Source organism: Ceratotherium simum, chromosome 7, assembly GCF_057802395.1.
Source record: "Ceratotherium simum simum isolate JZ-2026a chromosome 7, ASM5780239v1, whole genome shotgun sequence".
Classification (NCBI taxonomy): Eukaryota; Metazoa; Chordata; class Mammalia; order Perissodactyla; family Rhinocerotidae; genus Ceratotherium; species Ceratotherium simum.
In genome coordinates this window covers 72,209,441-72,235,953 of record NC_141906.1, presented here as the reverse complement: position 1 = coordinate 72,235,953, position 26,513 = coordinate 72,209,441, and the positions used below count along the sequence as shown (strand labels likewise).

Sequence of the window (26,513 nt, the reverse complement as noted above, 5' to 3'; positions counted from 1 at the left end):
GATTTTGGAGACAGTTTATGGGGATCCCCTTTTCATGACCCAATCTACTATGATTGATTAATTCCACCTTGCTGAGACTCTTAACATTTTTCTTCTCTTATTTTGTACATTCAGACTCTAAATTGTTTCTAACATCAGCTAAGATGCTCTATTTATCTTCTAAGTCCAAATTCCATCTATATCTTACCTGGTCAGAAAATATTTTTGTAAGAGAATGGAATCTAGACAGAGAGAGGGACCATGCAATTCTAGAGTTTCCCTGGAGGGAATTTAAGAGTTCATCTAGTCTAATTCTCTCATGTTATAGTCGAGGGAGCTAATGATCTGAGAGGTAAAATGTATCAACCAAGGTTACTGTGACAGAGCTAAGCGGAGAACTGATGTATCTTTAACTTTCAGTTCTATATTCTTTCCATTGGTTCATGTGTCTTGGGACCACTATAATTAGGAATAGAACCTCAAGTTCAAGTAAGCAGACGAGACAAGGATAGGTAAGACTTTGATTTTCCCCAGGGCCAGATTTCAGCTCTGTGTGCGTAACGTGGCCAGCGTGGCTTTAGTATCCTCTTGGAGGATGGAGGAGTTGTGGTTGCTGAAGTGTCTTCTTTGCCCCTTCCTGTTCCGTGAGACCCAGCACAGAATCTGGATCTAATTGAACTCCCACCTTTCCATGTTTATTTTGGATGTGGTTGCATTTGCACTGTATCTTATAGCTCTTAAATTTTATCTTCAGATTGACTTGATGCATTTTATATTCAACATTTACTGAGAGTTTATTGTGTGCCAGTCATTGTGCGGTGGGTTGGAGATGCAGAGCTGTGTCTCAGTCTCTTAACTACAGTCACGGTGCGACATGTCCTGCATAAGATATGCTTACAGTGCTGGAGGGTGCTGAGGAAGGAGAGACTGAGATCATCCCAAGGAGTCACAGAAGACAGCAGATCAGGTGACAGTCCTCCTGCCTTTATTCTCTCATCCCCTTCCTTATCAGGGCAGAGAAGTTAATTTTATGCAATGGTATTTTCCAGAGTAATCTTTCCCTTGTTTTCAACAGAAGAGAAGTAATATGTAGGATTTTTCCCTTACCTCCCTGTCCACCCCGTCTTAGATACCTCACCAATTCTCTATGAATTCTCTGAACAAAGCTGGTTTCCTGATACTTCAATCAATTCTTACAGCACTGTGGAAAGCAAGTCACCAGGGCCCAGAGATATATGCATGTGTACATTAGTTGGGGTGGAGATATCGTGCATCATTCATTTCCTCCACTACTTTAGTTTTAGAATCTGTTTTCTCTGTTTACTTTGTTTTTAAAAAGACATTGACAAGTAGACACCTAAACGTTTACTAGAAACACCCAAAGCACTGTTAATGTTTTAAACAGAATCTGAACACCAGTCAGATATTTTTTTGTTTTATTTTCAAAGTTCTTTTCCTCCTTACTTACCTTAGAACTTGCCTCACTTTTCCATAAATTTTATGATATGGATTTTGAGTAATTAAGCCCCTGGCATGAGAGAAAAAGTTGATTGCTCTGTGTTATATAGCACCATGACCCTGGATTATATTAAATTCCTGGAAGAGTACAGAATGGACAATAATTTGTAAAGCACCTATTATGTGACAGGCACACTGCTACGCACAGTACAGCTGAAATCAGCACATCTTCATTCAGTGCATGTAAGTACCATGAAGACCTAAGCGTATAGACCATGGGCCCGTAAACTGAACAATTTTCCAGATTTGTGGTAGTTAGTCAAAATATCACAGTGAATCTTTAAAGATTTAACAATTCCAAAACAATTAACTTAACCCCCCTTCATTTGGGAGTGCAAGTTGGTTGCCGACTATAGTTGGTTTGCTCTGTGCCGGCCTCAATTGGAGCACGCAGTCCAAAATTCCCGAAGGGCGGAGCCTCAGACCCCAGAAAGCTAACCTGACTCCCTCTGACACAGTTCTCTGTGGTCTTCATGTCATTGCTGTTTGCAGCATAGAGAGACTCCTTGAGAAATGTCGAATGTGCCAAATTTAAAATCTCTGAGGTAGCAGTTTCCACCTTTAAAATATTCCTCGGCTTCTCCCCAGAGTGCTTCCTATGCACTGCTCTCTGTTTTAATCTCAGCAGGAATTCTGATACTGCTGCTGCACCTCAGTCCCAAAAACCTGTCTCAAAATATGTTTCTGTGTTCTTTTAATTTTATTAATTCTGCACACTCAGCGCTTTGGAAACGCATCTATTTTACAAATGCTCTAGTGGATTTAATAAACAGGAAGAGGTGTTTGAAGCTCTTCCTTACTGTGCTGTCATTAGTTAATAATGGGGCGACCAAGATGCATAGGGTCTGATTATTATTAAGGATACCTTGGGTGTACACAAACTCACTCTGATTGAACTTGAGGCAGTTCATGCTGCCTTGAGTATGGATTGGGAGACCTAGATTCTATTCTTGGTGCTGTAACAATCTTCTTGGGAAAAGTATTTAGCCACTAATCGCCTCAGTTCCCAAGTGTGAAACAAGAATAATGGTATGAGGATATTTGCTTCCCCCTTTCCTCGTCCTAAACCTTTAGAACCTAAATAGTTAAAAAAAATATGAAAAATCTGAAAAGTCTGAAAGTGAAGAAGGAGTGTGTCTTGACTTGATGACCATTAATGAAAAGGTGAGAGACAGTATTAGGAGTTTGACTGGAAACCCTGAAATCTGAATTGCAATCCAGTCTCTTCTTAATGATGGGTCATTGCCCTGGATCTCCTCTCCCCTTTATAGAGAGAAAGTACTATATAGTACAACATGGTATATTGGAAAGTACTCAGAGATCCAGAGATGGTGAATACCGTAAAAGGCCCTGATCTTCCGAAGAGTGTTAATTTGGTCAGTATAGATGTCTCTAGGAACCATGGCATCAAGAAGACTGGATTTGAGATAAGAACACTCTTGCCTTCCAAAGATTTACTTTCCCGCACCTCTCTCCTCCCTCACAACCTTCAGGCTTTGTAGCAGTTTCAAAAAATATACAGACAGCTCCAGGCCAAGTCCCTGGCCTGTATCCTTGGTTGCATATCATCTCTAGACTCTTGGCCTTGTAATCTCAATCTTCAAAAGTCCGAGGGGTGGAAATATGCCTCTTTGCTTGCCAGCCTAAACCTAATGACTGAATGGCAGGGAACCTAGACCAAAATAGAACTTGGCTCTTAGATGACACACTTTAGCCAAGAATAATGATTTTTATAATGTCAGGCTCAATTCCCTTAGTGCACAGGTAATAGGGATCTCACCTTTTAGAAGGGCCTTGATTCTGTCTCTCTCTCTGTTTCTCTCCCTTAGTTTACCCATTATTGTACAGCAGTGGAAGCTTTTCTCTTTTACCCTCCTAGACCCCAAAGACTATTGAAATGTACTTCCTGCAACTTGGTAGAATCAGACCCCAGGGCAATGGGCCATACATCACCTTCCAGAGAGCTTCACAAACCACATGGGCCCATCACATAAGCTCCAGACCTACGGAGTTAGGCTAGAAGCCAAGAAAAGTCCTCTGAAACTCACCCAATGAGGCATAAAGAGGCAACAGAATTATTTTATATATTCATATCAAAAAATATTATTAAATATATATGCTGAAGAGTTATCTCACCATTGATTTCCCCTAATATCCTAAAAGGCTAAGGAAAGCAAAAAAAATTTTTTTTAGTAGACCAAAATCCAAGTATTTAGCCTGACATTACTTAGCCTGACATTACTTAGCCTGACACTTGGAGCTGGTGTGGATTTGGGGTATAAATCTGCCAGATGACTCCCTTTGAGACCACTTGAGATAGAGATTGCCTGTACCAAACACTGCTCCCTACTGGTTCAAAGCCTCATTGCTTTAGGAAAAGGGCTTTGCTAACCAAACAGTGCACAAGGAAGCTTCCTCTTCCTCAGCTTTCTGTGAAGAGTAAGGAATATCTTTGTCAATTGATGAGAGAATTTAGATAGTTCACATCCAAAGTACATCTAGAATTTAGGGGCTAGAGTAGAAGGACTATGATTACCCATCTAGCTCTCCCTTGAGAGATACTACCAACCCCAAGGATGTGTCTTTAGAAAATGTGTTCTGGGTTGATAAAATGGAAACTATCCCAGCCTAGTGAAGATAGTCACATTTTTGTAATAGAATTCAGTGGTGTCAAAATTCTGAATGTGCATCAATGCTTGTTGAAGGACAGAATGGACGCCATCGTGTTGCCCTTGCCTCTTCTATTCAGAGACAGGAATTCCTCAGATGAAGACTACCATAGAAGCTAGCCTGCCAAGGATACCACTTAAAGTATACCATTTAAGTATACATACTTAAATAGTCTTCCCTTAGGCAAAATATGGAATTGTCTAATCCTTTTTCAGAATACATATTATAAAACCCTGGAGCCTGTAGGTCATATAGTCATGAACCATTTCTAGCCTTTCAACCTCTTGTTGTGAAATGAGGGCATCTGAGCTGGATTGCTTATCTCCGATTTGGACTTACCCACACACTCTAAAGTGTAAGAGATCTCCGTCCCTGCATGTAGCCCAGAATAGTCCTTCACAGCCACCTCATCCTGGGCACTTTATCACTTGACATTACCTCCTAATCCACAGATCAGTGAGATTTCAGACAAAGTTTGTCTGGCTTCAGACAGAAACAGCATGACTCTGGAAGGTTCAGAATAACTTAAATTGACAAATTTGCTATTTTTCAGAAACACAAATAAACATGGCTATAAGTGGGACCTCAGCCAGAGGGCAGTCTTAGAGAATAAGGCGGCAGTTCTCCATTTATTAGATGCTACTTTTATGTGGCATTTTACTAAGCATTATTCCAAGGGTTATTTAGACATGAACCCTGCTCCCTCAAAAAGTGACAATAAAAACCACATTAGCATAAAAGTTTATTCAGAAACTACTTGGTGAGCTCCTGCTGTAGGCCACGTGCTGTGCTATGCACTGGAAATACGAACATGACCATGGCATTGCCCTCTCTTCATTTACCTTAGAGTCTGGAGATGGAGATAGCGTAGTATACGGACAATGCCAATACCACAGCATCATTTGCTGTCCTCTAGCTAAGGAAATTACACTGCCGTGCACAGTGCCTGACATATAGTCAAGTCCTCAATCAATATTTATTGGATAAAATGAATTAAATGAAAAGAATGAGTAAATGCTAAAATAGAGTAAGTAGAGAGTGCTATGCAAAATACTTAAAAGGAGAAACTAGACTAGTTGGAGGGGACCAACCGCAGAAAGTGTCATTTACACTGAGACGGGAGTCAAAGAGTATAATGATGCAGAGGAAAGAGCAGGCTTGTGGAATTAGATTAGGGTTCGAATCCTGACAGCGCCACTCACGAGCTGAGCAATCCTAACTATCCCGAACCTTATTCTTTGCATCTATAAAACATTGATGATGGCTTTCAAGGTTGTGTGAGGGGTTAAATGAGATCTTAGTTATCTGTAAGTGTCTGTCACAGAGAAGAACCTCCATGAACCTATTAAAGGAGTCACAGACAACAGAATTGCAACATTAAAGCAGTAAATACCTAAGTAATAAGGTTAAGAGCACAAATATTTTGGGCCGGCCCCGTGGCTTGGTGGTTAAGTGAGCGCGCTCCACTGCTGGCGACCCGGGTTCGGATCCCGGGCTCGCACCCACGCGCTGCTTCTCCGGCCATGCTGAGGCCGCGTCCCACATACAGCAACTAGAAGGATGTGCAGCTATGACACACAACTATCTACTGGGGCTTTGGGGGGAAAAATAAATAAATAAAATCTTTAAAAAAAAAAAGAGCACAAATATTTTGAGTGATAGGTAGCAATAACAAGCTTAAAATCATGATGGAAATAAGAGAGGGGTGCTGCAGCAGTTCTTGGCCTCTAAGCCCATACGAAGGTAGAGGTGGGCAGTGCCTCGTAGGGGGTTGTCTTCCTCCTCCAAGCCATCCCGGAAGACCTTCCTATTCAGCTTTAGCTGCAGAACCATGTGGCCCCGCCTGTCACTGTTCACAGTACGGTAAATACCTTTTCAGATAGTCAGATAATCTTAGGATATTATGATGTGTGGAGGCTTGATACAGACCATACTTATGTGTGTGTGTATATATATATACATACACATATACATATACATAAAAATATAATTTTTTTCCTGTAAGTTCTTGGAATAATTAGCTTCTGTGGCTTTTATCTTAAATTTACACAAATATACCAGACTTCTTTCTTCTGTTCTTCCTTCCACCCATGTACATCAGGCCTTTTCCTGCTGCATTCCTATAGTTAGATCAATTAACACACGCGCACACACACACACACACCCTGTTCTCTACTGGCTTCAGCTCTTTTTAGGTGAGCTTTTGGGAAATGCCTTAAGATGAATCAGATTGTCAGATATGTAAATGCGGGTGGGGGAAGACAGGGAGGGGGGAGATGCTAGCAGCCGACTTTTGGTTCAGGTTTTCAGTTCATAACACCAGCTAGAACTATATTTTGATATGGCACAGAAATGTCAAGCAAGAGAGTAAGAGAGAGTAAAGAAAGGAGATGGTGGTGGCCCGAGATGAAAGAAACTGCAAGACATAAAAATATTTTAAACATAAAATTTGGGGAAAGGAGAGGTATTTAAAATGATGATGGGGGAGGGAAAGCAATTGATTGGGCCTTTGAAACCATGCCAGGAACCAAGAGCCAGGGGCAGTGGCAGAGGGGAAGGCCAGGTAGGACAATTAAAACGGAAATCTGCTCCTCACAACGCAGCATGGAGCAGGGCTACAGAATTTGCTGCAGTGGGAGGTGGGGCCAGTCTGGCACAGTCTGTGGGTTTGAAAGGAGCTGGGCGGGTTGGAGAATGCCAGTCAGCCTTTGTAGTTCTGAGCTCAGAGAGGGGGTGACAAATACTGGGCTTCAGGTCAGAAGCCTAGCTTGGGTGGCTTTTGGAGAAATTTTCCCTCTGCTCCCAAACTCTTAAAATTCGCTCATCGCACCACTGGCCTCCAATCACAGCATAAACACGTGGCCTGGAGGCTGTCCTCCAGCAGCGATTCTGGTGGTGGTACCTGTTGGCAGACTAATGGGGTCTTTTCCCTTTCCTGTTCTCTAGAGACCGTAAACTGGGCTGAATACAATATCTTTTTGCATATTTTCCTTCACCCTTCCCACATGCTTCACATCTCCCAGACTCCTAGGGTTAATCCCCAGGACAACCTTGCTTTGAAAGAAAAAATGTGGTGAGCCTACTTGAAGATTTGGATCCCAGAGGCCTCTGTCTGTCCTGCCTCAGCCAGACCCCAGACAGCCGGCTCAAGGAGATGGACATTTACAGAGAAGGAAGCAGTAAGTTTTTGTCGTTGTTTGTTTTCAAGGCTTGGTTGTTCTCCAGAATTAGAGTCCCTGAAAGCATGAGGTTTTCTTTTTTTTTTTCCTTTCCTTTCTTTTTTTTCTTTCTTTCTCAGCAAAAATAAATAATATCCCCTTCCCATCCTGGGGGTGATTCATAAAAGCAATTGAATTAGGAAGTGCTTCTTCATTGCTGCGCATACCCTGGGTTAAAGATATCTGAAGTTGACCTGTCTGTGCTTATTCTCAACACTGTAAAATTTTAAAATGTATCTGCCTTTGTTAAATAATTTGTACTGATCATCTCCAGAATAAATACTCTGTAACTGGATGATTGATTGTAACTACGATGAATTTGTCCCATGGATGCATGGATGTCTTCTTTGGGGGTTTTTGTGCATACTTGCTACTCATCAAAGGGAAGGATAGAAAGACTTTGGAAGGAGGGTGTGGTCCGGCTGATTCAGCTCCCTTCCCTGCCCATCACTGACTCCTTCCTCTGCTCCTCCCTCTCTCCATCTCCTACCCTGACTCCTCAGATCCATCCTGAGCCAGCTGTCAATGAAATAGCATCTACCTTTCTTTTCTCTGACAGCCTGTGTTACATTCAGTCAGGTAGGAGACCACTCCCCGTAATCAAACTCATTACATTTGTGACCTCAGCATATTTTCAAACCAAGACGTAGAGCAGACATTGCATCTACTCCCTCAGCTTCTCCCATCCTTGGATTATTAGCCAAGGTAGTAATAATAATAATACTGTATTTAGGAGCTCTCTAGCACATTTCAGCTCTGAGAGTCTTACAGATGTTAACTAATTCATCTTCACAACACTCCATACAAGAGAGGTAAATATTATTAACAATGATATAATATACATATGTATACACTAAGGACAGCAAAATAGTTCACTTATTTATCATGGTTCACTTGACATAGTAACTGGTATTTTTAAAACACCCATCATAGATACAATAATTAGAGTTATGCTTTTGTTAACAAAACCACTACCCACTTCTAGCATACCCTTGGGTACTAAATAATTACCCACTTTGTGTGGTTATCTAGCTCACTAATTACCCACAGAAATTGGGGTCAGGTGTTAACTGCTTGAAATAAGTATCCTCCAAAGACATTGCTGAGTTGTATAGAGAAAATGATGTGTTCATAGCAAAACTTTCATAAGTCATATATTTGTATATCTTTGTAAGCCGAGTGAATACAGACAGGGGCAAATTAGCTTCGTATGTGAAAATCATGCTGAACTATTGTTGCAAATGTATGGAAGTTTAGGAGAATCTCAGAAAATTTCATTCTCTGTTTACTTTTCCTTTCCGAAGATGAGTGCAATGATTCCCATAATCTGGCTTTCATATATAAGCACACTAAGACAATTGATGCTCTGGTTAAGAATGATTCATTTTGGCATTACAGGGAGGCACCCAGTGAGTCAAAGATTTTTTTTTTGACGGCTCCACCCTTTATGATTATTCTAGCATGTTTCTTTTTTCTCCATCAGTCTAGTGCAAACACCCTATTAGCCAAATCTGAAAAAGATTCTAACCCAGTCACCAACCCCTGCCAACCATTTCTTTCTCCTTCTCAGTAAAGACAGACAGAAAAGAAAGTATGAAAGGAAATCCCACACTCTGATTGCAGGTCTTTCTCCTTTTGCGTCTGTTCGCTCTGCTTCCACTCCTCTCTCCTCTCCCCTCTTCCTCTCTCTGTGGCTCCTTCTCATCTCTGCTTTTTCTTCTCCTTTTCCTTGGCATCCAGCTGTGCTTCTGCAGGTCTCACAGTCAGAGACAAAGCACAATATCTGAGTTGAGCACAAAGAAGCTACCTTTTAAAAACATCGACTTGGAGGAAACCTGCATCCTCAGATACCTCCCTCCTTCCTCGATATTTACGGAACCCGGCATCATACTCCACACAGCGCTGCCTGTTCTCTGCGTGATTCTAGCCAGGCAAATTGCGTTAAGATGGCAATATACCCACTGTGTGTACAGATAGGTAGAGACCCTAATTTTCAGGAGATGCCTGCTTTACAGATCATTGTGTAGCTGAGCTTTTAAAATGAATGCCAACAGAAATGGTACGAGATGCTCCCTTAGTCAACTAAGGGTGTCTTTCATTTTTTCCTTGTGCCAATTTTTGTCATCTGAACTATTACTTATCATTATCGAGGGACTTCAGGGTGATCAACGAAGTGTGTATGTATCTGATAGACATCTGAGGAGAAATGCTTCAGGAATAAGGAAAATGTATGCAGTAGAGCAAAGGTTTAGGATGAGCTACTGTGACTGATGAGTTCACTTCAAATCCAAGGGAACGTAGGTGATAAATTAGTATATATGGCAAATACAGTCAACGAGCAAAACCCAGCCATTGAAAGGAAAGAGTTTTAAGCATTGTAGTCATCATGCCTGAATAGAGTGTCTGTGTATCTTAAATATAGATTTGAATCACTGCTCTTGTATCCCTCTAGATGCTGATTTCAAAGAAGTATTTGGGCATTGTTGACTTTCTGTCTATAAAGAAAACCCACCAAAATTCACAAAATACATCACCTACGCTCATCCACGCATATGCATTTTAAATGCCGATGGGAGGCGGAACAATTAGGCACTATGGTCTCTCTTCTTCACTCCTTTCCCCCTTTTTTTTCCTTTTAGAAAATGTGATACCTGATCTCTGGGTCTAGCAGGCCGAGGCATTTTTTGTATTTGTATAATACAATGTCTGGCCTTCCCCCTGACCTGCTGGTGTATTTTTGGTCTCATTAGTAGTCAGGGAGATGCTTTAGTGCATCCGGTGCTGCGAGTCAAGGATGAGACACTACAACAGAGAGAGGGAGTGAGCGCGAGAGGATATTAGAAGAGAGGCTTGTCTCCAAGATATGGAAGGAAGTGAGAAATGACAGGACTGTGAGCTTTGTATGGAGGAGCGTGGCAGGGCGGGGGAGCGGCGAGGAGAGCGAAGTGGATTCTCAGGCAAGGGGGGAAGCCATAGAAGAGCTAAAGGTGATTACAGGGGGATATTGATTCCTTATTCTGCCAGAGATTTAAGCAGGCATGCGAGGAATCTGCACCATGGTTGGCAAAAGGAGACCCGTTGCCTCCTGTAACCAGACACTCGGGCTTTCCAGGAGCCTAGGGAGAGAGCTGAGAAGAAAGGGGGCAGTGTGGTCTAGGAAAATTCGACTTGTCGCTGATTTGTGCCTGATGCTTGCTGTCCGTCAGCAGCCTCCCTTACAATCTTTTTTTCTCTCTCTCCCTTTTTTTTCTTGCCTTCTCCTTCTTCACTGAAGCCTAGGGGAGCCAGTAAAGATTAAATGTGCTTTCTCAAAGGCAGCCACTTCATGCTGCTATGTCGAAAGGGCCATTATTATTATTATTTTTAATAGTAAAAGAAGGGAGCAAGGTTGGGAGAGAGAGAGGAGCTAGGTAGGATGATGACGGACTAGCTTTTCTGAGAGGAAAAGGAAAAGGGAAGGGAGAGAAAAAGGAGAGACCCTGAAGTGCATGGAGGATTGTGCCTGAGAAGAACCTACAGAGGTGAGAAAAAAAAAAAGTTGTCTTGAAGATGGGGGTGACGGGGGTGAGGATGCTGAATAGACCCTGTACAGAGGGAAAAGAAACATAATGTAGCTGTCTTGCTGGTACGATTCTATTTTGAAAGGTGGGGAGAGGAAGGAGAGAGCCTGGAGCTTTAACGGTTTTTAGTTGCATACCGAAATATATACAAAATATTTAGCATTTTTACTAAGTGCTTGAGGCCCCCTCCAGTGTCTTCCTTGCGGGGGGCTGCTTTGTCATTCTCTCTGACTAGCCGGCCATCTACCTTGCTCAGGCTGGAATAAAAGGAAAAAAAAGAAAGAAAGAAAAAAAGGGAAGAAAAAATTTTGAAAGAGTCATCTTCCCACCCACTTCCCTTCCCTTTCGTTTCATTTTTGGAGGCGGCACAGGAGCCGTCTTTGCACAGGAAAGCTCGGCTTCCAGGCAATGGTGAAAAGCTACTATCTATCAGGTACAGAACCAGTAGCTGTCTGCGAAGATGGAGGGGAATTATGTTTCGGATTCCTCGGAAATATTGGCAAAAGGCTTCAAAGGATCCGCGGCGGGAGTGGGGCGGGGGAGACGCATCTCCCCAGCCTGCACCCACCCCTTCCCACTTCGCGTCTACCGAATGACAGCCTGGTGCTGGCTCTGGGTGATTTGGCCTTGGCTTCAGCCAAGCAGCTGATGCAGAGGAGGCCCCGTTTGCAGGACTGGCAAAGTGCACGCTAAAGAAAGAAGGAAGAAATTTTGAAAAACAGCTCTGGGGAGGCTTCTCATTCTTAAAAAAAATTTTTTTTAATAATATTTGACTGAATATTTTCAAAATTTGATCAGTCCCAGTCCCTCCCTCCACTCCCACCAAATTGCCTTTTTTCTCTCTCGTCAAAGCATAAACTACAGAGTTACAGTCTCTAGATTTGGTGTATCGCTTCCTGCCCCCGCCTCCCCCTCTCCGCCCAGTTCTCCGTCCGCTATTGAAACACCTCGCCCAGGCTAGCGCACTGCGAGTTCGCATTTCCCCCCCTTGCTCGGAATGCTGCTACAGGAGGCTGCAGTCCTGCTCCGCTTCCTATGGGTGAGTTGAAAACGCTATTCGTATTTATACTTTCGTAGCCTGCAAATCCTACCTCTTGGTCTTCTCCTCCTAAAAATCTGATTTCTGTGATTTTACATGCCGCATGCTGGCCCAAGCGGAAAGCGATGCCTCCTGTTTTCTTCGCAGTCATTCGTGGTAGTTGTAAATTAAAGCTTTGAAGAGACATTTAATCTTCATTGGAGACCAGGGTTTTAAAACCATGGGCATTTCTGGGTCTGTTCGTATTATTTTCCATTTTAGTAAACTATTTTGCCCAAAGCTTCAGAGTTCCCTCTGATATATTCGCGAGTGTATGTTCAGGTATGTATGTGCGCCCAGAGCTATTGCGTACGTGCGTGTGTGTACATGATATTTAAGTAGATTCTACACCTTGTGAACTAAGAAAGCTTAGAGAGCGAGGGAATACCCTGCCACCTGTTTGTTGCCTTTTAGTCATGATCTCGATCAGAAATTGCCTGTCATTCTTGTTTTGCTTTGTTTTGTCTCAAGAAGGAACAATTTGTTGCGCTCCTCTCAATCCCTGAGACCCTAACTTGTGATGTTTACCGTTTAAATCCACGGGTTAGGCTCTTGGGAGCTGTGAGTCGTGCCTTTGCATCCTGGAATTTGGTGGAACTTTTTTCTTTAAAGCAAAAACAAAAGAAAGAAAGTTGGTCTGAAGTGACTGAGTGCACCTCTGAGGTTTTCATTGTTAGATGGGATCAGGTGACCAGAAAGGGGCAGCTCCTGCATTTTTGTGCAAGTAGGTATATATTCTGTTATAAGAGCGTGTTGGCTGCTCTGTGTATGTATATGTATTATTGATGTCTGAGGCTTCTGGAACTCCTCTACCATGGTCTATTCCTTGAGAGCAACACGCAGTACTGTTGAGCGGAACAAGAACAGCTCAGTACCTAGTGCTTGACCTCAGAACATATCAGCTGAAGTCCCAGCATGCCCCATGCCTCCAACTTTTAAACTCAACAGTTAATCTTAAAATTGTGCCCAATTAAAATGGGCATGTAGACATATTACATATTCAGTGCTCACGCATGTGTGTCATAGGTGGCTAGACAGTGAATACACAGACACAGATAGCGAACCAATCTTTTGGGGTAAAATATCGATAGGCTAAAAATTCTACTCTTGCTATTCTACACGAAGGATGGAATTTATGGGGTTAATAAGATTAAGTGTGTATTACTTTGCAAGATTTTAAAAAATAAAATAAAAAGAGAGATATAGCCTCCTTGCTTGGCATCTATTTTAAAATGTTATACAGAATGAGTTTAAAAGTAATAGGAATTGGAAATATATTTTCTAAACATATAAAAGGAAAGGAATAACAACAGCACACACGCACACACAATTATTTAATCCTTTAGAAGTAATCAATGTCTGTTATTCTTCATTTAAAAATTGGAAAAAACTTATCAGGACTTAAATTCAATCCAATGAAGTTATTTATAACACCAAACTGTACATTTAAAATTATCTTCTCTTAAGGTAATTGTTGCCATTACCTAGTTTGTAGTTTTCTGAAAATACAACTTTTTGTAACAATAATTTCAGTGATTCAGATCTATCTCGTAGTTTGAGAAGAGAAACAGTAACTTACCTTTCCTTTGTTGTGAAAAATGCCAATATGCAATTTCATTTAAACAATTTTTGTATTCTTGGGCCAACATTTGTCTTCTATTTTGGAAATACCTAAATCAACCCTGACTTCAAAAGCTTTCCTCTTTTAAAGACTTTATGTTGGTTGTAACCTCGTTTTATACACATAGTCGAAGGTTAAGGAAACTGTTCTTTTCCTGTTGCTTTTTTTTAGGTGTTTATTGCAATTTTAGTCATTGACTCCAAATCGTAGTCAAGAAACCATTTTGTATCAGAAAACTGAATTGAGAAGATGAACTGTGCAACAATTGCACCATGCCTTTTGTTGAAACCTCTTGTGTAGTTATATTATTTAAATATTACTTTCCAGGCTTTGATAGTCAGAATGTGCTTCAAAGGAAAGAGTTATTTGATTTTCAAGTCATCTTTTGATTTCTCTACGATAGATTAACGATTTTCCCCCATCTTAGCTGACGTGTATGCATAGGTATTTGGAAATTCTGGAAAGGCATCTATTTAACTTATGGATATATATCACTACGTGATTCATATCAAATATTTGCTAAATATTTGGTGTTTTTGGAAGTCAAAATATAGCTACAGTTTATTCTATGCAAATGTATGCATGGATCAAGAAAAACATGCTAGATATAGTTCTTCTGTGATTTTAAATGATCACAGGATAGTAATTTAATACAAGTGATACAGTTTGTAATCCCAGGCACTCTTTCGGTCTTTTACATGTTTTCAAGTGGATTGCTCATGTTCTGAGGTTGCTATCATACAACTGATCGCACAGCCGTTTACGAGTGCATAACGACACACAAGATTTTGTGTTTCAGCAGGGAACTGCTTCAGTGAGGCCAGGTTTCTCAACACCCCTTCTTCCTCACCGAGCCCATCAGTGAAGTTCAGTGAAATGAATAACATAATTGGTGGTTGGTTCAATCACTACCAGTCTAGACTAGCCCAGACGCATCAATTAGAGGGGGCTGTCTTTTAAAGGGAGAGTGCAACCGAAACAAGCAGGGCATTATTGATACTGATCTTTAAAAGTGCAAATCCAGCTTGGCAGATAAAAAAAAAAAATAAGGCGGGGAATTGGGGAGGGGGGCGCATTGCAGGAAGAAAAGAGAAAGAAGTGAACTGGAGCTTTCGGACACAGAAGGACAGGAAGCTTGAGAGAAAAGGAGGGGATAATGAGAGAAATGCAATGCGCACCTCCTTGGAACACACAGTTACAATTCAGTTCACAGGGCACACTGGTTCACCGTATTTTTAACTAGATTCTCCCCCCCTCCCTTTTTGTATTCCTTTTTTGCCTCTGTTTCCAAAGAAGTGCCAGCTCGAAACCAATGCAGTTGGAAATTTAACAGCTCTAGGAAGCTCTAGTGAGAATAAAGCCAAGTCATACGAACCAGCCAAAACTCCTTTTGCAACATTTTTCCCCAAAAGAAAAACACAGCAGATGTTTATTTTTGAGTCTCTAATTCTACCTTTTTAAAAAATCAACTGTACTAATGAATAGTACTCATTTTAAACCCAGCACCTGGGAACTTATTTATGGGCAAGACATCTTTTGGTAAACAGCTCATAGTTTTCTGGTGAATACAGTAAAATTATGAAGAATGTAACAAAAGGCTTTGGCAATTTGGTGGGGGGTTTGGGGATGGATAAAAGACAGATGATTTAGAAAGCGTTAGGAACACATCAAGCCCCAGGGAAAGAAAATGTTTGATTGGTATTAATTAAAACACTGCTAATATATTCTAATAAAATCAAATTTAACATTCTAAACTAATCCGCTTGGTATGTCAAAGGAAAAGAAAAGTATTATCTTATTTGCATCTCTGCAATCCAAATGCATTTGCTCATTCAGCAGAATTAATTTTTATCACCAGCCTGTTTAATCTCCTCACAGATTTAGTCAAACTTATTCTTTCAAACTAAAAAGGATCAGGGTAGGGAATCCATGGAGAGTATTGGGGAGACTAGCGACTGTATTTAGTACTGGCTTTATATTTTACGATGTTCTTTTCTCTTCATTTGCTATAATGAGGTATGGAGGAAAACAGGGAGACTGCAGCAAAAATGATGAACGGTTAATTGTTCCTCTCTTTCTCTCCTACCTACCAGGTTATTTAGGAATTTCAGTTGCCAAATTATGAGTGGCATTTATCTACGTGATTGATGTTGGTCTGTTGATTAATATCTCATTTATTTCAAATTTCAGAATCTATATTATTAAAAATTCCTAGTGAAAAAACACTCTTAAGCCAGACACCAATTGCCTTTTCTCAATTATTTTCAACTGCAGTCCTCCTAAGAGAAAGTGGGAAGGTGCATGTAAAATTTTATTCACCAAGAACTGAGTTCTTTGTTTCATTTTTAAGTCAAACTTTCTACAGGAAAATTTGTACTTTTATGAAATGGCAAAGCTTTATGCTCTTTATTGTTTAACTCTCACAATGGATAAAATTTTCCCCAAATGACATCATAGCCAAAATGTTTCTCCTCTCATTAGTCCCCCATGACTGTGATATCACATGTAAATATGTGCCTAACGCAAAAAAGGAATGGGCCATCAGTATTGAGGACCACATTCGTGCATGTCAACACTGAGCCATTCTGCACACTATTTAGAAGACGTAAACTACTGACTCAACTGATGGTGCTGCCTTTTTGCTCCGTTGCCTTTTTCAGTTCTTCAACGTAAAAGAGCAATCGCAGTTCGGTTTCACATGTATTGTTCTATAATCCAGGCAATAAATGCTAATTAGTAATGCTCAAGGATCCGACCATTCAGAGTAATTATCATAATTTACTTCTTCCTTGTTAAAGACATTCCTTGCTGATTAAAAAAAAAAAAAAATTAAATCGTCGTTTTACCATTGCACTGCAGTGGAAATGCACTGGAGAGATGTTCAAGGTATAGTCATATCATTCTGGCTGCATTCGAAGTCACCGACATGTGCCTCTTAGCTGATTCCAAATGGAATTGCAGCTTAATTTCTGAAAAGAAATTCATGTAAATGCATAAAGTTTTGCATGTGCACCAGGAATGTATGATCTTATGTTACAAACCCCCAGGCTCCTCCTTTCTGGCCCACCCCTTTCTAGAACCACTTAGTGAGCAGAACAAAGGACTCTGCTAACTATAGAAGCATCATTAAGTGTGAACAGCAACAGCATGATAAAGTATGTGATATGACAACATATTTCATTGCACAAAAGTGCAGATAATTAAATAATTCAATAGTAACCCTGACTAATTAGCAGAAAGATCTTTAAGGAGGAATCAAGAAAATGGATCCAATCAACTTGAATAATATGCTCCATTTTCCAAGATCACAAATATGTATTTGGTTATTTGATAACTGATTCGTACAAAAAGGTGAGGACAAAAGCCTATTCCTCAAAATGGAGCTTTGATCCAGTATCCTCTTTAGGACAAATTAATCATATGTTTGATAAGAGCAGAATTTAATGCAGGGCTCTCTCTTTTCAGTTAAAGGTATAATCTGCCATTCAACTGCACTTTTCTCTTTTATCAGTTGATCTGAAAAGTCATCAATCCCTTAGCTTTTTGTATTATTGCTCAGAATATATATGAAGCCTCCCCTACGTTTTCTAATGAGGCTCGTATTTAAGTTTATTTCTTGTTGCTTGAAGCAAATAAGGCTCCTGTGCACAGAAGGACTAGAATAAATAACCATACTAAGTCTTATATTTGGTGGCACCCTCCCCCCTTGCTTTATCTATCGAGGTAACACTCCCTGTGTTCATTGTTCATTGGTCCTTTAAGGGAGAGCTTTAGCCTTTACTTGAGGGTTGAAGCACATTAGAGGAATAATTCCCTTTGCATACTATACAGAAGGAGCCACCTGCAAAATGTTGATGCTGTTATTGAAATCTCAAGTGGAATCAGCTTTCAAAAAATTAGATATTAGATACATCCGATATCATTTGCAATGTGTAATTATACTAATGCGCATATAGTTGTGTGTTGCTTTACATGTTGCCTACTTGAGATTTTTTTTTCTTGGGCATTTCTCGTTATTTAGAATGTTTTTTAAAATCAGCTTATTAAAAAAAAATTCTCGTTAATGAATATAAGAGTACAAGGGCTCTACAGTCAGTGTTCTCAGGCAAGAATAAATGTGTGTGACCTAGATGTTGGAAATTAATGATCTCTAATACGGGTTATCGTTGTGGACACTTGCATTATTTGTAAAATATTTGCTACTCTTTACTGATTTCATTTTCATTCTGACTTTGGACAACGTGAAGTAATGGAGAATATTAAAATAGTAAATCTTATTCATAAGGAATCCATTTCCTTTATGGGAATAATGAGATAAAATGCTAGGGAAATGGCCTTAGGCAGAGATAATAATTTTAATTTAATCAAAGTAATCAAAATCATAACAATAATAAACAACTTCTTTTCTATTTTTCCTCCATTTTGTATGGCACACGATGAATAACTGAAACTCTGCCTTAGCTCATTTATGCACTAACATCAGCCTCCCTTTTGGTGTCTCGACATGGTGTCTCCTTGGACTGGAGACTCCCCTCCAAGGAGCTGACCCCTGAAGATTTAGCTATTAAGGAAAATTCCAGACAGAGCACCTGTGAGTGGATTGGTCAGCCTGGCACTTGGCACTTGCTATGTGCTCAGTAGGTAAAGATGCTCTTGATGCAAATTCAGAGAATGATTACCATCAGATCACAGAGAGCCCCTGAGCAAGACGGTGCAAGGATCCCAGTTTGTGCTCATATGTTCAGGAGACAAAAAGGATTCCAAGGGAGGCTCATGTTGAGATGATACAAGATATTACTCATTCCGATTAAGTAGGCAGAGGCCCCAAGGAAAGCTGATTTGTTAAACATTTGACTCATAATAGACACCTAGAATATGGTGGTTCACATATTTATGCTATTTATTTCTCAAAATTTATTTTAATAATGGAGTCTATATTACAAAAAAGACATTTTGCGTGGGCTGTTTCTATGCAACACTAAAGCAATGCACTGGTTTACCTTTCATCGTCTCATGTATACAAGGGCTTTCCGTTATTAGCCACCCGAAGGAGTCACCAAAAAATTCTGTGAAACGTCCTTCCTTACTGCCACAGCATTTTAATTTCTTCACAAATGAGTCTTACACACATGTATCAAAAGCTTAGCACCCCACCCTCTCACTCTATGTTCACAAAATAATGAATTCTAAAATCTGTAAGATGTATATTTAATTACTCATCCGGGATCAGTTATTGCATGCTTCATCAGAACAGAAAAATACCTATTAACAGTATTTAACACTAGGTTATTTTACAGGTTTTAGGGAAAAAAATATACCTGTCATCTAGAGAACCAACATCTTCAATGTATCCAAAGCATTTAGGGCGGAAAGTAGTGATATGTGGTAGTGTATCCCTTTTGGTGTGCCTAATTCATTATGCATCTCCATTGTGCTAGGATAATGAAGAGGCTGACAATAAACGCTTTAGTTAAATTAAAATCCATCTGCAAAGTATATTTCATTCATAACAACTTTAGTAAAATAAAAGAAACATTAATACAGCTCTTCCCAAATATCCTTGTCTGTAACATGAGTGGGTTGGATGAGTTGGTCTCTAAATTCTTTTACAGTTCTAAGAAATTTTGAAACTCTTCTAAAGTATTGAGGTACAAGAACAACTCCAGGACCCTTGAATCTGGAGTCTATTTGTACTAACAGTTGCCCTTTAAAGTTATATTTGAGTCCACCTCCAGGTACTGTATTTACTAACATATTTTGCCTTGATGCTAAAACAGTAAAGACTGAAGTTCATTTTCAGGAAGGGCAGTGACATAAAAGAGGAACAGCTGAGGAATGAAAAAAGCTACACAGTGGGAGAAGGAAATTCTTGATCTGAGTTCTAAGCCCATTTCCTTCAACATTAGCATAGAAGAAACCCAGACGAGCACCTGCCTTTCTATTTTAAGACCATAGTCTTTAGTCCTGCCTTCATTTAATTTCTTGCAATATGGTTTGTTTTTGCCCATTGGGTTGACTCCTTTGAGTTTCACATTTCCCTTTCCACTTGATTCATCTGAGTCATGTTAATATTCCCTTCTAAAGCCTACAATAGTTACAGTAATACACCGCACTTCCCAAATTAAATCCTAAGGTGTTCAAAACCTCCTGAAAATTGCCCTGCTGCATTTTCTGAAACCACTCCGAATGTATAATCCCTTCTTGAATTAAGCGAGCCTGCCTTCCCTGGCTCCCAAGTCTTTGAACTTGCTTACACCCTGCTTTTCTCTCTGCACACCCTGTCCCTCCGCCTTTCTACATTTCAGAAACCTTTCTTTTCTTTTTTTCTTTCTCTCCCTCCTTCCTCCTTCATTATTTCTCTGTCTCTTCTTCTTTCCTTCTTTCCTACCTACATTCCTTCTTTCCCTCCCTCCCTTTCATTCTTTCTTTCAGTGGGTACCATGTCATGCTTTGAGCAAGGCACTAGAAATACAACGACAAATACAAGGAATTGACATTAACTCCTAGCAATTCTAGTGACTTCGTTCACTTCTGCATTGCTAAGCACTTATGAATCCACAATTATTTTATTTTGCATCTAGTGTTTAGATATACTGAACGTGTCCTTACTGTCCTGTCTTCTGTTGTTGTTTTCCTACGTGTCCTATTTCAGTAAGTTGCCTGTTGGATAAACTTGGAGCTTTTCTTACGGAGCATTTTCTCCCAGAGCAATTAGCGTGGTGCTCCCACACATACTCAAGCGATACCATTGCTTGACTGATTCTTGAGCAAGGTGAACAATGAGAGAGAGCTACATTTTTCTGGTGATGCTGCATTTCACCTAGTGAAATGTTAGTTAGAAACAGCATGGCCCCCAAAGTATGATTACATTTATTTATTTTTACTAAAGTGTCGATGTGATAACTTTCCGTGACATGTTCTGTTATTTTTTTAGTTGTGTTGATGTTCCTTTCAGCTGGTCCTATAGCCCCCCCTCCTCAGGAATGTCTCCCCAGTGAAAGGACAAAGACTGCAGAGACTGGTGCACTGATGGACGCGCAAGCCAACTATGAAGTTGAAACAAAGAAAGCCATCACCTGAGGACACCTCTCCCGCTAAGCAGCACACCCAAATGGTGCAGTTTCAGCCAATAGAACTCTGAGAACAGGAGGCAATCTTTTCAAGAAACAGAAAAACTTAATAACGCCATCTAGATTAGATTTCTAAGGAGCCAAGGACTTTCCCTTCCTCATGTGTATTCCTCTGTTTGTATTTAAATTTGGTTTCACGTTCACTTTAAAAAATTTTTCCTAGTAGGAATATGCTTATTAATGCACCAGTTTTAAAATCAAAAATTGCACAAATGTGTTAATGTTATAAGGAACAAAAATAATGCTGTAAGTAGATCGATTTTTTAGCCACATACATAGTTTGATCTTAAGAGTGACCTAGAGAAAGTAAAGTACTTTTGAAATAACAAAGGAGTCAGAGGCAATGCAAAGGATAAAATAATGGTGTAAAACACTCATAATGCAGCGTAGAAATATCACATTATTCCGCCTGATACTAACAATCAACCATTTTTTTAATCAAGCAAGCTAGGTTCTGTGAGACATGTTTACTGCCTCTAGAGTTTAAATCTAGTTAGACAGAGGTATATAAACTTTTGAAAAGATAAGTAACAAATTGGGTCAATAGATGATAAGAGCAAAACCAAAACAAAATAAAAGATATAAATAAGGAGCTTAGAGGAGGTCACCATGAGCTGGACAAAACTGTCTGTTTAGGGAAGAAAGTTCCCAAAGAAGGAAAATATAAGATGAATCTTAAAGAATGTTAAAGATTTAGATAAATGGAAAGGAAGGAGAAAATAGAGCCCTTTAGATGGATCCATATTGTGAGCAAAGCCATGGAGGAAGGAATCTATGTGGTGAGTTTAGAAATTATGAATACACATGTCTAGTTGACTTCACTCCAGACATTCAATGCCAATGTGTATGTACATACACGGTAAAGAATTGCACACACATTCCCCCTCTTCCGCTCCAGGGGTCACCTAGAATTATAATCGTATTTCTTTGCCATTAAAGCAAGTGAGAGTGATTGGTGATAATGTGGAGAACTTGTGATTTTTCTGTTAACCTAGTAATAATTGGTATTTATTGAGTTCTCGCTATATGTTAAGTATCTTACATATTAACTCACTTAAGCCTCACGACAACCCTGCAAAATAGAAATTATTATCCCTATTTTACAGACAAGAAAACGGAGGTTTAATGAGGTTAAGTAACTTGCCAAAGTGCCATATATAGGGTTCACATTCAGAATTGGCAATTGCAAAGCTCATGATCTAGCTAACGCATTAAGTCAGGATATTGTGATCAATGTCACAGTATTGCTACTTCTTCTGTATGCTTTGATATTTTTCTATGGTAAACAAATAGCTATTTCATTTAATTATCCCCTCAAAATTTTCAATTTCCTGGTTAAAACACTAGAGTAATAGAATGTATTTTCATGATAGAAAATTGAAAAAAGTGAGGAATAGAGCTTATTGGCATTTTAGGCATTTTTTTTTTTTTTTTTTTTTTTTTTGCCAGACTTTGATGAGATGTTCACTTTGGTCTGCATGAAATCTCAAATTCTTGATAATAAAAAAAGGGGGGCAGGAGAGCTTAAAGGTCATCTATTGTAATGTTCTCTTTTACAGATGAGATAAATCCATCAAGTTAGAGTGACTTATGGAAGATCACACATTTGAGTGTGGCCGAGTTAGGTCCACAAACCAGGCCCTCCAGCCTAGTCTCAGAGGCTCTTGAACTACTCCACCCTGCCTAAATGAAGTAGGAACTTGAATTTGATCAATGAAAACCTTCTATCTTGGTGATCAGGGAGCATTGTACCTAGCAGATTGCTTCAGTTCTGCACCTCTTTGGCTTCTCACCTCAATGTCACAAATAGCTAGCTGTGAACTAACATCTGTAGATCCAGAAACTGTCAATGGTCTATCCCGAAAGAACAAACACATAATGTTGTGTGTACAATGTCTTCAATGATATTCTTAAGTTATTTGGAATTCTTAGTTCACCTAAACAAGTCCGATCTCCTAATGAGCACTTTCTTAACTTAATGCACAGTATGTATTTGTAAGTGCTTCTGATGAATATTTATACATGATTGTTTCAATAGTCCTTATGTTTTTGAAAATATCAATAGTTATTTGCTATTTTAATCCTCACTTATCCATGTAACTAACTCAAGAGTACTTCAGCCGTAAAAAGCTGGAATTGAGGAAATCTCACTCTTCTTTACCAGCCCCTTTGCATTCAGTTGGCATTTAGTAATGATTAATAAAATGGTCAGCTGGATAACGCAGAGGTTCAAAATGCAGTTCTGTCTTGAAGGAGTCAATTAAGCTGGGACTACTTAAGGACAAACATCTAGACGTTTGGAAGTACCTGAATATGTGACTGTTGTAAATTTCCACTTAGGTGTCTGGCATTTCAGACTTAGACCTTCTCGTGGCTCAGCTTGTCCTATTTTCAAAATGATGATTATTGGCCACGTTTCACACAGTACTCATTAAGTGAATTCATAAATAAACAGGGTTTTTTAAAGAGTAGCCAAGCACAAAATGTGACTTTGTTGACATTTTATGAGACTTTGTCATATGTCCCCTGAACCCTCAATAAACCAATGTTGTATCAACTGTGAACTTGTGTTGATTTCTTGAAAGAGCATGCTCTCATAATTTGTTTGTTTTCACTAGTGTATATCAAAGCTAGTTTCAGGATCCACGAGGAGCAAATAGTCTAATGTGATGGGATAATTTAAATTTAGAGACAATTTCTAAATGATCCCATGTTGCCTTTGGATAAACGGTACTATAATCTACCCAAGTCAGAAACCAACGTGTGATCCTATCTTTTCTCTTTCTACCTGTCATGGGCAGTCGATCAGGTAAATCCTTTTGATTTTTCTTCTTTTTGTTTTCAAATATGTCTCCTTCTCTCTATCATCTATGTGACTATAGTTAAGACAGTCCTCATTTCTCACCTGAACTACTGCATCATGCCTCAGTTTTTTCCTCCACACAGCCAAGTAGCAGCCAGGGAAATCTCTCTCAACGGCAGATATGATCATATCATTCCACAATTTCAAACTTGTCTCACCTCCCATTGCCCTTGAAATATCATGACGCCTGAAGCCCTTCATATCCTGGATCCTGACCCCAACATTCCTTTCTAAACTCATCAAGGACTTCTCTCACACTGCTTTTCTTGGTGCTTGCCATACAACTTTGCCATTTTTTAAGGTTCTCTATCTTCTGGGCTTTCTCGCACACCTAACCTTCTGTTTAGTATTCTCTCCACTACCCCTTCCAGACTCTACCTCTTGTCCTGTAGGTCTCATCCTAGAAGTCATTTCCTCTTGGAAGTCTTCACCCCAACCATCCACTACCCCTAACTAACTAGCTTCCCCACATCAGTGCTTTCATAGCATTCTGTTTACCTCCTAATGACACCTATCACCCAGATTCTAATAGCTTATGTGCCAGGCTCCTCCATTTGAATGAGATTCTAGAGCTGCCTTGTTCAATAGGTTAGTCAGTCCCATATGTGGCTACTTCAATTTAAATTAATTAATATTAAATAAAATTAAAAATTCATTTCTCAGTTGCACTGGCCACATCTCAAGTGCCCAGCAGCCACATGTGACTAGTGGCCATCCTATGGAACAGCACAGATACAGAACAATTCCGTCATTGAGAAAGTTTTATTGGACAGTGCTGTTCTGAAAGACAAGTACTATGTTTTGTTTGTCATTTCATCCCCTAGACTTGCAGCCTTTCTTAACTGGAGTTTGTCATCTGAACTACGGAGGACAAAAATTATTTGAGTGACTATTTTCTCAATTCTCCCAAGAATGATGTATAACTAATACTTTACTATATGCATAAGAAGAAAGTTAATTCACTACATGTAAAGATGCCCAGGGGATTAGGGTTTAATTCTAGCATAAAACTCTAGTTGAGAAAGCCTATCACAGTGCTTGGCATAATGTAAGTACTTCATAAATATCTGCTGAATGAATGACACATCTGAATACTTAGACATTTTGTGTTATTTATTTTCACCTAGATGTGTGGAGTCATGTCTTTAGATTCCCAAGGGTTCTTCTCTAGAGGCTATGGCGATAGACGATTTCCTTACCTTCATCCCAAGGATGGTTAAATTGTTTCCCTGCAGTGAGATTAACGCTTACTTCACTTTCCTTCATTGTTTACACCGGCAAACAAAACTAGAGAGGTGAGGTCTTATTCAGTGGCTAAGATTAAAGTGAACATGATCAAAGTAGATACCAGATTTGACAAGGCTGATTTCTTGTAGGGATTGGCCAAAGTTCACTAAAAATGTTATTATTTCCTGAGCACCTGCTATGTGCCAGGCACTTTGTTAGGTCCTGGGGATATAGGAGGGAATAAGATGAACACAATTCTTGTGCTCATAGTGAAACAACATTAATATAATTATTTCAGTTCCTCTCCCTGCATTGTACCCAGAGCAGGAGTTCTCAACCTTGGCTGCACAGTGTAACCACTGGGGAATTTAAAAAATACTGATACCTGGGTCCCTCCTCAAAAGACTCTGATTTAATTGATGTGGGGAATTGGGATTTTTTTTAAAGCTCCCCTGGTGATTGTAATGTGCAGCCAAAGTTGAGAACTATTAACCTATGAGGATGTAATCTTAGAGTGAGTTCAGAGATCAAGAGCTTTTGGTACTAATAATTGATAGCATATTAGAACCCAAAAGAGAAACTTTAAAATCACCTAACATACCTTCATTTTATTTTTAATTTCTTATAATATAAATATAAATAAGACTTAGGAGTCACTGAATTGTCCAGGTCAAACAGCCAGTTCATGACTGAGCTAAGACCCAACCCCAGGTTTCTGACTCTAACACAATGCTCTTTTTGCTACACTAAGCTGTCTCAAGGAAATGGAAAATATAATTGTCTTCAAATCAAGAGACAACCAACGTCCACTGTGGTCATAATTTTTAAAAGGAAGAATTGAATTTGGATCAATTTGAGCCCCATGTACTCAAATTTTTCCACTAATGAAATGTGAGCTCCATAGATTCATTTTGTTAGAGTGCAACATTTTTTTTTTTAATAAACATACAACATTATATATTCAACTGTAAAGAGAGAATTCAGTTCCCCAGGAGCTCTTAATCACATTCTCACAAATTCAAAAATCAGTATACATATGTTAAACTCCATATATAACTAGGAAGGACATTTTGCCTTTAAACTTTAACTGCTCAATAGCAGAAATGGTAGTGGGAGGAGAAAATAAAAGAGTGCATTGTGCTCCCACATCCTCTGTCCCCACCCACCTTATTACATGACATTCCATTCAGTTAAACATTGCGCAGTACAGGTAAAATTGCCAGTCTGTCCCCACGAGAAAAATTGATTTTGAAAAATAACTACCATAAAAAAAAGTTACCTCTCTTAGTTACCACCTCCACCACCGCCCCATTTTTAGATTCTACTCATAGATCAAGAGAATCTAGGAGCCAAAAATCGTCGAGTCCACTCTTCTTCATCCACAGAAGACCACGTAGTGAAAAGAACCTTTCCATTTTTTTAAGGCATCAAAATAAAACTAATGCTCACATACTTCCTTCGAAACACATTTCAGTGTTTGAGAGCCTACATAGTTGGGAAATTCTGTTTTATTTCGATTCCAAATCCCTCACGCTGTAGTTTAATCCCATTTTCTCTTGTTCCCTGTGGAGAGAAAGAACAGCTGGGCTCCATTCTCTCTAAACTCAATCCCTTCATGTCCTTAAAGACACCTACCTCCCAGCCTTCTC

The 26,513-nt window shown here is 39.6% G+C and overlaps 1 long non-coding RNA gene across 1 annotated transcript in view; it reads left to right on the top strand.

Moving 5' to 3' along the window:
- Positions 1–23,330, top strand: part of LOC106801400 (uncharacterized) — a 124,869-nt gene extending 101,539 nt beyond the window's left edge. The window contains exon 6 of the long non-coding RNA XR_015552743.1: positions 20,579–23,330. This is a non-coding gene — a long non-coding RNA (uncharacterized LOC106801400). The remainder of the gene's footprint in view (positions 1–20,578) is intronic.
- The last annotated feature ends 3,183 nt before the right edge of the window (positions 23,331–26,513 follow it).